The following is a 12,075-nucleotide window of genomic DNA, read 5'->3' on the forward strand; positions in this document are numbered from 1 at the left end:
GGGGAAGATTCTTGATGAGCTAAAAAATATTAGAGGTAACCTAGAAAATAATAGCGATAATCTAGGAAATACTGGGGATGAGCTGGAAAATATTCTGTAAAAATATTGGGGATAAGCCAGAAAATAATAAGAATAACCTAGAAAACACTGGAGATGAGCTAAAAGAGATAACGAATGAGCTAGAAACTACTGTGGATGAGCTAGAAAATATTAGGGAAGGCTAGAAATAATAGGATTAATCTAGAAAATACTAGGGATGAGCTAAAAAATAATGGGGAATATTCTGGATGATCTAGAACATATAAGGGATGACTTGGAAAATACTGGGGATGAGCTATAAAATATTAGGGATGGGCTAGAAAATATCAGGGATGAGCTAGAAAATACTGTGGACGAGCTAGAAAATAATAGGGATCATCAAGAAAATACTGTGGATGAGCTAAAAAATAGTGGGGAATATTCGCAATGAGCTAGAAATTATTAGGGATGAGCTAGAAAATACTGGGGACGAGCTGGAAAATATTAGGGATGACCTAGAATATAATAGGGATAATCTAGAAAAAACTGTGGATGGGCCAGAAAATATTAGGGATGAGCTAGAAAATACTGGAGATGAGCTAGAAAATATTAGGGATAAGATATAAAATAAAAGGGATCATCTAGAAAATTCTGGGGATGAGCTGGAAAATAGTGGGGAATATTCGGGATGAGCTAGACATGAGGGTTTTTTCCGATCCACACAGATCCACTGAGGTATCCACATCTCTTTATCTGCTTCATCCTTCGTCCAGTCAAATCTACTGACAGATCCTGTTGATGACTATCTCTGATGTCCCCTTCTACATGGTAGTGTCGTGAATGTTCTCCGGACAGATAGCTGAACATTTCTGTCAGGTTCTGACGTTCAGAAGACATCTGTCCGTGGAAAGAAAGAAAGAGAGAAAATGTTTTTGTAAGGATTGCAACAACCGGTCATCACGTCGTACATAAAATAACACGTGTAAAATAAAAACTTTTGATTCATTATGAAGTGATGCAGGACTTACAGGCTTCAGATTTCCAAGAACTACAACATTTATGGATCCATGTGACAAGGGCTATAACTCAAGGACAGTACGACTAAAACTGAAAGCCTGACTGGCACAACATAAAATATTTGTTACCAGATAATTAAAACTAGAAGTATCTCATTGCTGCGTGGATTAAAAATGGGAAAAGAATTTATCCAAATTTTTCAACAGCTCCGAGATACCATAAGATCTTACTGATGTCATATACAAATGGCATCATTATCTGCCAGAATTGTTCCTTGTTGAATAAAAAAAGTCATTTGAAGTTCAAGAACAGATTGTAATCTCTACCAATGAATAAAGTGCTGAATCTACAAGAGCCTGGGGTACCCGAGAAATCACAAAGTACAGTGGAAATTGTCCAAGACAGCCATCCATTATTGAGGAGAAAAGTGATTGTTTTAGACAGGTGGTTGTCTTGGACAGTGTTAGAATAAAAATCACATTATTATGGTCAAGGGGAATTAACTGAATTTATTATTAATAGTATGTATTATCTTTTTGTATGATTATTCTTAGTTATTTCTCTTGATGATATTAGTACCCTCTTCCTTGTTGAAAACTTAATTCTTCTTTATTATTGTTTTGGTGAACTTCCACTCACCACTCTTGTGTGGCATGTGATATGTGTCCTGAGCAAGTCAGTTGTAATAAATCCTCTCATCAAAGAACATTGAGTTGAAACATATGTTTTTCCTCCATGTGAAATGGCAGCCTCAATAGACAGGTGTTATTATAATTCAGGAAAACACAAAGGGGAAGTGGGAAGTGGCTGTTTGTACAGGTGATTGTCTTAGACAGGCGGCCATTAAGGCAGGTTCAACTATAGTTGTAATTTGAAACTTGCAAATTCAAACAAAAAATGTACACCGATGATATTTACCAAAGACATTTTTTTGACATTCTCACCTATCACCGTTTTCTTCCCACACACAGGTAGAGAGGAGCGGTCAGAGAGATACTGACTCCATATTGGCACTGGCTTGACCGGCTTCAGACCACAGGGATCGTCTCTCACATACGGCAGGGAACACTGCTGGGGATGACAAATGACAAACCTCTTCTTTTCTTTCTTTCTCTCAACAAATTCACATCTGCTTAATTTTTTATTTAGCCTATGCTATAGATAAATATGAAAATGATAATAATACAAATAATAATTATAATGATAATACTGGTACTAATAATAATACAAATAATAAAATTAATAGAACTACTAATAATACTACTAATAAAATTAATAATACTAATTATATTACAAATAATAATACGCCTACTTAATAATAATAATATACACTCTATAACACGGATAGGTTGAACACAGAAGACTAGAAATCACGCATCCGTAGAACTGTGCCTGCGGTCCCATTTTTTTCTTTTTCTTATCTTTGTAAGATATCCCTGGAACTACGGATCCCTGGAACTACCGAGGCCGGTCCTGACGAATTCCAGCTATCTGTGTTATACTGTAATAATAATAATAATAATAACAATAAAAACCGTTCATCCGTCCATGTTTGACGATGATCAGTGCATCTGCAGAAGGAATGTCCTTCATGTCATAGCGGCACTGTTACAATCTTACAATCTTTTCTTCCATGACTGGATTGATAAAGATTTACATTTCTACTGTTAGAAATTGTTGGGAAGAAGTATTTGGTTTTAAAAAATTCCCAACTTCAAGGAGAAAGCTGAGAGTTGCATACCTCGGAAGGGGATAAGACAAATGACGCTAGTACGAATAACTCTGCACTATAGCTTGTTCACTTTCGTATGACCACATCAAAAAAATTCTACCTCATCTATTAATTTACTTATGCCCACGAAAAGTTGCACAGCATTTCTGCAGGTTAGCGACCAAACAAAAATGTTTTTTTTTAATCGTGACCCCTTAATTCATTTTTTTTTTCAAATTTCTTTTTTGGCCCTATATTAAAAACCGTTCCTTGGATGCATACACAGGATCATTAAAATAAATGACTTATAGTAGCCTTGCCCACAAATTGCTCATTTTGTGACAGCGACACCACCCTGCCCCCATGTTCCAGCGTAAGCTTGTCGATTACATACCCCAGCTGTGTAGACGTCTCCACGCGAGTCCTCGAAAATTACTCACCCCATTCTGTAGAATCGTGTTTCTTAGGTGAATGGTTGAGTGTAGTGTTGAGGAATAAGTGTCAACTTTTAAATGTTTTAGGTGTATGCTGTAAATCCCCAATTTTCCCCCCCGCTTTAGGCTTACATCAAAGAAAACATGTCCCGTAGGTGTTAAAAAAGTCATTTCCGCAATGATGCTTTATCAAAAATTATTTTTAAAAACAAAACAAAAAAACAAGTGTAGCTTTTTTGACACACATTCTGTCACAATGATAGGTCTCAAATACCTCGCCATTACCTGAATGATTGATGCAAAAACAGGCAGAGGCCAAGACCAACATGTTGAAAAAATCTTTACTTCTAGGAAATTGTCCTAAAATGTATCCCTCTCAACCTGGGTTGGTCCTGAAAACCTGACTGACCTAAAAAGTGTTGATGAGGGTGTAAAACATTTACAATCATTACAATCAATCATTAATTTGTCAGAGAGAAATGTTGACTTGACCACAAGACAAAACTTGGACTTACTGTTTGCTGTCCACTGTGTTATCTAGCGAGCCGATGGCGCCACAGAGCTTAGACCTTGCCTGGATCCGAATCATCAAGATGTCTTTGTCGGTGAAAGCTTCATATTTTATGGTCAGGGGAGAGAACTATGGCTGTATCTCAAGTAAGGGCGAGATTTCTATGGCACTCAGGCACAGACGACTGTTGGGATCTGAAACAAAATGAAAAAGAAACAAATACGTAGAAACATAATTCTAAATGATGCAAACAGAGGATCTTGAAAAAGCTCAAGATAAAGAACTGTTTATTTATAGATTTAATTAGATCACAAAGCTCACTTATTTTGGCTCACAAAAACACAGAATCTCTGGATAAAATTGTTATCCACAAAAAGGTGTCAGAAAACAGAGGAAGGGGAAGACCAAGAAAAAGACGGGAACAGCTAGAGCATCAATGACTTGATTGGAGCAAATATCAGCCCAGCAGAAAGAGAAACACAAATAGTGGTGGCAAAGGGAAACCAAGAGGGAAATGGGAAAATCACTTTCTGAAGCAAGGAGCATTTTCTGAATCTGTAACTTTCCACTCTGTCCAATTTTCACCTTCTTTAAGCTCTATCTGTTTTTAGTTGTGCGAAATCTTCAAGATAACAAGCTTACAAAAGACAAAACTTTAAAAAATTGACATGAAAATTTCTAATTTATTGAGTGAGAACCTAAATATATAAGTTATCTAAATTAACATTTTAAAACATCATTTTGATATTATCTTAAAAAAATTTTTTTACCATTGGTTGGAAATTTATTATTTTCCGCCTGGTGCTCGATATTGAACAGGGTGACATATCAGTGGCTTTCTAAGGCCACCAAATGTACGTTTAAAATCATTGTGGAACGCTACCAAAGATTGTGTATATAGAGAACCTTTGACGTTACCAGCTAAAACTCGTTCACAAGGTGGCCTGATAGAATAGACAGAATCTGCGGCAAAGAACAGAACCATGAGAGCACAGACGTCGGTAATGTATGGAATGAGTCAACATAGGTGTAGAGGGAGACGATAAAGAAAAGTCGACCACTGGACCACTGTGTTGAAGGGCGGCCGGGACAAGAACATTGTGTGAGTGGTCACAGATGAGAAGAGGGACACAACATATTAAAGGGACATAAAAAATATTACATCAATCCTGATAGAAATAATTTTATGGATTACATCCCTTTAACCTTTTCCTAATGGCACAAAAAGAAATTTCACTTCCTTACCACGCCTGTTGTGCAAGTTTTCAGAAACACCCTCACCTCCAGTGGCTGGGCCAGCAGGAATTCTGTTTTAACGGGAGGAGCTACCCCTGAGGACCATTTTCTATGTTTGTTGCCCGAGATCAAATCTAAGTACACATATAAGTAAGACATAGTAAAATCTCTTGATACGCAATTTCATTTTGACATAGCTAAAGCGGTTGCTATGGAAACGGCCGCCATCTTGAAAATAAACAATGGATTTCAAATCCCTAAGGCTTTCTTATTTACAGACTAAATTTGACCAAATGTGGGGAGAGTATACCTGAACCAGACCCTATCAGTGTAACAGCTCGTTTTTTTCAATAAGTGCAAAAGAAAAATAAATATGAGAATTTTCCCAAAGTATAAAAAAACTTTTTAAAAATTTAGGTTGCGTAATTGCTTGCCAATGGAAAAGTATTAATTTTTTTGCAAATGTCTCTCTGTTACATTGATGGCAGCCGTGCCAACAATGTTTCCTGAAAGTTTCATGTCAAAAGGATGAAAACTAAGGAAGGAATAGGGAAAAAACTGCACAAAAATTATATTTTTTGAAGACCGACAATAATTATGAAAATTCACTATATTAATCCATCCTCATGTTTTTAAAGGCAATTTACCTGGAGAATAAACTCTTTCTCAATTGTATCCATGCTATTTTTAGACAAAAAACAGGTTTATCTTAAAAAATCAGCCAATATAAAATGTGCATAGCCTGACCTAAAATCTGCAAAATCAAGGGTCGCTCCTCCCCTTAAGAAAGAACAAAAATTGCAAAAAGAAGGATGATTTAAAGGACACACACATCACAGTCACAAGCCACAACTCTCCATTTACAAAGCTGCCAACTTTTCAAAACAAGAAACAGACTCTACCCACAAGTGGGTCAAGATGGTGGCCACTGGCCAAGTAACCCCCCTCCAAACCTTCTACATACATTTTGATGTATTCAATAAATTCACAGTCAACAGCTCGCTATGGTAACAGACACAACTACAATCTATCTATTGTCTTTGTTCTCATTATTTTCTTTACACACAAACACACGCACATACAGTTCATAAACACACATACAGTTCATATACACACATACAGTTCATATACACACAGTTCATACACACACACTATGATTAAGTACACACACACAAACACACACTAAACAAGAACAAGACCATGGTTTACTTTGGAATGTTCAACTCAGAAAAAGATGATGTTTTACGTAGAAAGCTTCTCTCCATAGCAACAGCCAGTTGCTCCACCGGTGTGAGGGACCAGTTTTGGTGCTCTTTCAAGCCACTTTCAGCACAGGTAGAAAGTACAGATGGAAACAGCTGGGGACAGAGAATGCAATTTCCTCACATCAGAAATAATCAAAAGTATGCTCCTAATTTTATCCATTTTCGAGAGACATCCGTCTGGAGTCAACTTTCTCAATGATTAGCCCTAAAAGGCATGATTCTGTTTCAAATAACATCTTATAGGTAGACAGTTTAGAACGTCCCTCGCCATCAGCATAACGGCTTCAAAAATAGCTCTCTGTACTTTGTCATTCGTAGTGATGAGACTTCAGTGTGTAAGACAACATTGATAACTTTGAGGTCATGAGAATATCATTGTCTAATCGACTTATTACACATTGGATTCATTATATAGAAAATATTGGTCACCTCCTTCTTCTACGCCTCCCACTTGTGTGAATATTATTACGTTTTGAAACATATGCCCTTGACTCTGGAAAATGAAGGGCAATTTATTTCACCGTATAATATGCGTTACAAATTTGAGTGAATATCATAAATCCTATAATTATAACCAGCATTTCATTCATCACAAAAAAAGTATACAGTGGAGTCCGTCTCAACTGAAACCTGCGGAACTGCCATATTGTCTTCGATTCAGCCTGGTATCTGGTTTACAGAGGTTGCTTCAACTGAAGAAAAATATCAGAGACATTATTTTATTTTGGATTATCGCCGTGTTCAGAAGAATTGTGTTTGGTTTCTGCAGACTCCACTGTATTTTGTCTTCTTTTTCCTCTATGTCTCGCAAAGTCTGTTGTTTCAGTAAAAATTCTGGAAAATGAAGGGCAATTTATTTTTCTGCATGTGTTACAAATTTGAGGGAATATCATAAATCCTATAATTATAACTAGCATTTCATTCATCACAAAAAAAGTACACAGTGGAATCCGTCTAAATTGAAACCTGCGAGACTGCCATATTGTCTTTGTTGGTTCAGCCTGGTATCTGGTTTACAGAGGTTGCTTCAACTGAAGAAAACATAGAGACATTATTTTATGTTGGTTTACTGCCATATGATCATCGGATGAACCGTGTTTGGTTTCAGCAGACTCCACTGTAGTTTGTCTTCTTTTCCCTCTATGTCTCGCTAAAGTCTGTTGTTTCAGCAAAAATTCTGCTCCCCGGTTCCTCACCCTCCTCCAGTTTCTGGTCGACCTTTGCTCTCTCCTCATGTCCAGGAGATAGACCAGGTCTCTGTCACTGAGGCACACACGTTTGTCTTGTGAGCAAATATCTCCCCACTGTAATGAAACAATAAAAACCATGTCATAAAGATAAATATTAGGTAACCATCATCAGGTTTGTTTACTGCATAAATCTATTTCAATATATTTAACACACTTTAATCTAGCATCATTATTCATTATTGCAATAGAGAGATAGTAAGGGTGTTTAAAAAAAGAGGGCCCATTTAAAGGGCTGTTTAACTAGAAAATCTAGAGTGGTGTAGCCCCTGCGCGTGCGCCTTCTCGGTGCGTGCACTTTTGTTTTCCTTTGTTTTTAGCCTCAAATTGCGTTTTTGCGTTTGATTGAATGCGTCAGTGTGTGCAGCAGCCATTTTTGTTTACTTCCATCACTCGTTTGCCGACAAGGGATCATCGAGAGTGTTTTTATCAGCTGTGGCAAGTTGACATTCAACGCTGACCTGTGAACTAGTTTTTATGACCTATTTGCCTCTGATTGGTTCAAATAGACTGTGCGCGCCCCCTAGCTTAAAAAATGTGCCTACTCCTTCCTTGAGTGTTTCACGTGACCTTTTATCGAGTTCTATGCCAAGTTGTAATGCGGGTTTCGGGATCGGGGGGGGTGCACGCGTAGTGAAGACTGAAAAAACTCGAGTTTTCTCTGCGCGTGCACAATGAAATATATAGTAGAATACTAAGAAAAAAAGTAGACTCAATTTTAGAGATTATTTGGTTGCAGTTTGAAGAATGTCATGGATGGTGGCATGTGGACTGTGTGAAAGATGGAAAGATCAGAGGAATGAGTGATGAAGAGTAGGAAAATGTGGATTTTAGTTGTGAAAAATTCTGTTTGATTTTTTTTCACTATGTATTTGAACTATTTATACCCCCTAAATTAAATTAGTTTAGATTCTAATTAAAATTGCCTTACTTTGCTTCTGAAGTGACTTGTTATCTTCCTGTGTGGTCATTTAATGCAATAATGTTATCAGATTCCTCTTCTTTTGGCTTTCAACGTGTATATATGGGTGCACGCTCAGTGAAGAATCCCATGCACGCACTGAGAAGAAATGCACGCTCAGTGAAGACAACACCCTAGGTTGGAAAAATTGTTGGGCACACAACGTTTAAGAAATCTGGCGACTATGAGCAAGACCATTTTATAGGTCAATAGTTTCTTGAATGGAATAGCTAAAAACGAAAGTACAAAGCCGGAAATGGCGGAAAATACGTTCAACGATCGCGAAGTGCGCGCGTACCGGCGACACCACTCTAGGTCATCTTTCGATCAGTTTTTTTTTTAAAACTTTGAAAAAACTAGAGATTAGATTCTAGATCTAAATTTAACCACGGGTACGTTACATATGTCAACATGAAAGAAGAATCAACGAAATTTTCGAAAAACAACAAGTTTAAATTTAAACAATTTGAACCGAAATTTAGTGAAGCGCAAAACTATGCAACTTCTAAACAAATCAATTCAATTGTTCCATTTCAAATTTGAATGGTGAAGAACAAAATTAAATACAAAATTGAAATTACCAACAAAACTCAGAGAGGTGATGGCCATTGAAATCTCCAAGTGTTGACCATTTCGTTCCCTGCAAGCTCCAATAATATAATATAGATTTAGATTCTATATGCTAATCTACTGGAAATTTGGAATAACCCCATGGCATGTTTCTGGGTGGATTCTTCGGACGTCGCATTCAGCATGGAGTTTCAACTGTTGAAGATCTAGAATCTAGATCTAGATCTAGATCTAGATCTAGTTGCCAATCGTATTGATAAAGAAAATAGATCTAGATCTAGATTCTACTTACGCTCATTCAGAGGACACAATTTTACAGGCGGGAACTAAGTTTTTTTCTGCCACCTGCTACTGAACAAAAATAAACGGTAATTAACTCCCTTTGAGAGACCAACAATGTCATTAAAAACTTCCGGTTTACTTTGAAATACAAAAGCTGGATTTGTTTGTATCGTTTCGCTAAAAGCACGTGGATTATTAAAGCAGTAAATTATTGTGCCTAAAATATTATTTTGAAAAAATAAATGACTTGTAAAATTGTTTTGCATTGGGAATAACCTTCTTCTATCTGTATAACATGATAAGTTATTTTTTAGAGAATATAATTTTTTTCGTGCGTATTTCCGGCATAAGCAAAGAGGTTATATTAATTAGTACTAGAGTTCGCAGAAGTGATGTCACCCTTGTAAACGAAAGGGATGTCCATTCTGGGACAACCTGTAATGCCAAAGAGGATGAGAACCCCCTCCCCCCCCCCCTCCCCCCCACCCATGCCTGACACCTATGACGTCACACTGTGAGCTCTGGTATTAGCCTATATAGCCTCTTTGGGCAATAGTTAAAGGGAAGATAACCCTAAAAATGCACCCCCTTTCAGTAATTTTTACGGTTATCTTCCTTTGACCGTATCTTGAATATTACTTCAGACATAATTTTCCTCACTCAGAACTATTTTGATGTGCCAGATGGATAGAGCTCGCTTTTCTTAGAATTTTGATATCAAAATCATCAATATTGCTTAATTTTTCAGGCAGTTACAGATGTTCAAATTTGGATAACAGTATTATGTTGTGGCCTGTTAAAAGAGGGCGGCCATTTTGGCGAAATCACTGTTTAGCAATACCCGGGTTGTCATTTAAAATCATCATCATAGGCTATATTACCTCAGTGTCAGTGACTAGATTATCTACCTGCTGATCCAGAACAAGATGTTTTGGAAATTCTAGTTCTAGATATATAGACCTAGACTAGGGGCCATGTTGGAGACCAAGGTAAAATAGTAAAGGACGTTTTACCGTTTTAGTTTTTTGGCAGTTTTACAAGCTTCAGACGTCCTTTTTCAATATTTTCATCACCTTCACGTTTTTTCTGACTGTCCTTTGGCTTAGATCTAGATCTATATCGAGATTATAGATCTAATGTCTAGAATCTATATCTAGAAATCTAAACATTCAAACACCCAAACATTCTCTCTCTCTCTCTCTCTCTCTCTCTCTCTCTCTCTCTCTCTCTCTCTCTCTCCCCCCCCCCCCGGCCGACCAACAAACCCTTAAGCCAAACCCAAAAATGAATTCTAACCCTAGGCTCCCAAACTTGAAACCTTACCCTAACCTTAATCCTAACCCTAGATCTAACCCTAACTCTTGTGTATAGGCCTAGTTTGCTCAGTGGACCTTGTCATGGTTAGTGCCGGCACTCTGCGGAAATTCTCCCTGAAAAATGTAGCTTTCTGGGATCTAGGTCTAGATTCTAGATCTAGAATCTAGGTATCTACAAAAAATTAGGACCCCATTAAATGGCAATACGGTCATCTGTGCTTTAATTTTGATAAAACTTCAGACAAATAGAATTCTGAGGCTCTCATGGTCTAAAGGTTAAGGTGTTCTCCTCTCATTCAATAGATCCCACGTTCGAAACCTGACAGCGACAGAAATTTAAAGTTTTCTTTTCTAAAATTTTCTCCTTTCACCTCCTTAAATGATCTCTATCCTTGTCGTTTGATTTCGTCTTCACTTTTTGTCCCCCCCCCCTCCCCTCCCCCCCTTCCCCCTCCTCTGGGCTCCTGACTCTTTCTGTTGCCTTTCTACTTCTTTGCTCCTTCCTACTGCTGTCTTTCAGCCCCACCCCTGATCTAATGTCTTTTGGTTTGTAAGATCTAACACTCAGTCGTCTCTTATAAGGGCGAAAAATCTCGAAGGTCCCGTATTTAAGTTGCACAAATTAAAGATCCCTTGATGATCTAAAATCGATAAGAGTAGGCTTCGACCGCCACCTGGGCAAAGTTCTTAATTAATTCCTATCAAACTGAAAATGTTTTATGTGTCCCACTCGCACATATCAACTTCTGCACTTGCAAATGCCGTAAAACACTTTTATCAATTTATTTATATTTTAAAAAATTCAACTGTAGGGACACCAGATTTGTAATGAAGAAAATCAATCATGGTTTTTCCTATTGACATGATCTGTAACGTACCCTTGGTTGAATTTTTTTTGTTTTTAAAGTTTTGTTGAAACCAGTCGAAAGATGACCGAGTTAAGCAGCCCTTTAAATGGGCCCTCTTTTTTAGACACCCGTTACTGTCTCTCTCTATTGCAATAATGATGCTAGATTAAAGTGTGTTAAATTATTGAAATAGATTTAAACAAACCAGATAAATTGTTGTTATCAATTCTATCATTCTCTGTTACTTGTCCTGTGATGTTCTATAGCCTCCATCTATTGCAAACCCAAGTTATTTGCTAAGTTTTTTTTATCGTCCCGAGTTTTTGTCTAATGATGTTCTTCTTATAGCCTCCACCTACTGTTATAAAAACTGATGTTATTTGCCAAAGTTTAATGTTATCTTTTCCTTCGTCCTTAGTTCATTGTCTAATGATGATCTTATACTTATACTATTATTGATAAAAACTCAAGTTATTTGCCAAAGTGTAATGTTATCTTTTCTATCGTCCCCAGTTCTTTGTCTAATGATGATCTTATACTTATACTATTATTGATAAAAACTCAAGTTATTTGCCAAAGTGTAATGTTATCTTTTCTATCGTCCCCAGTTCTTTGTCTAATGATGATCTTATACTTATACTATTATTGATAAAAACTCA

General features: G+C 37.1%; 1 long non-coding RNA gene across 2 annotated transcripts; it reads right to left on the reverse strand.

The window, feature by feature from the left end:
* Positions 1–655: 655 nt before the first annotated feature.
* Positions 656–9,176, reverse strand: LOC101858959. 2 transcript variants are annotated; one of them, XR_220840.3, is made up of 5 exons: positions 7,389–9,176; positions 6,137–6,285; positions 3,696–3,885; positions 1,980–2,106; positions 656–915 (listed from the first exon to the last, which is right to left on the reverse strand). It is a non-coding gene; the product is annotated as an uncharacterized LOC101858959 (long non-coding RNA). The 2 variants fall into 2 exon arrangements; XR_004858959.1 differs by lacking the exons at positions 656–915; positions 1,980–2,106; positions 3,696–3,885 and adding an exon at positions 4,084–4,998 and having other exon boundaries at positions 7,389–7,608.
* Between the last annotated feature and the right edge of the window lie 2,899 nt (positions 9,177–12,075).

This window comes from Aplysia californica, unplaced genomic scaffold (genome assembly GCF_000002075.1).
Source record: "Aplysia californica isolate F4 #8 unplaced genomic scaffold, AplCal3.0 scaffold00504, whole genome shotgun sequence".
Lineage (NCBI taxonomy): Eukaryota > Metazoa > Mollusca > Gastropoda > Aplysiida > Aplysiidae > Aplysia > Aplysia californica.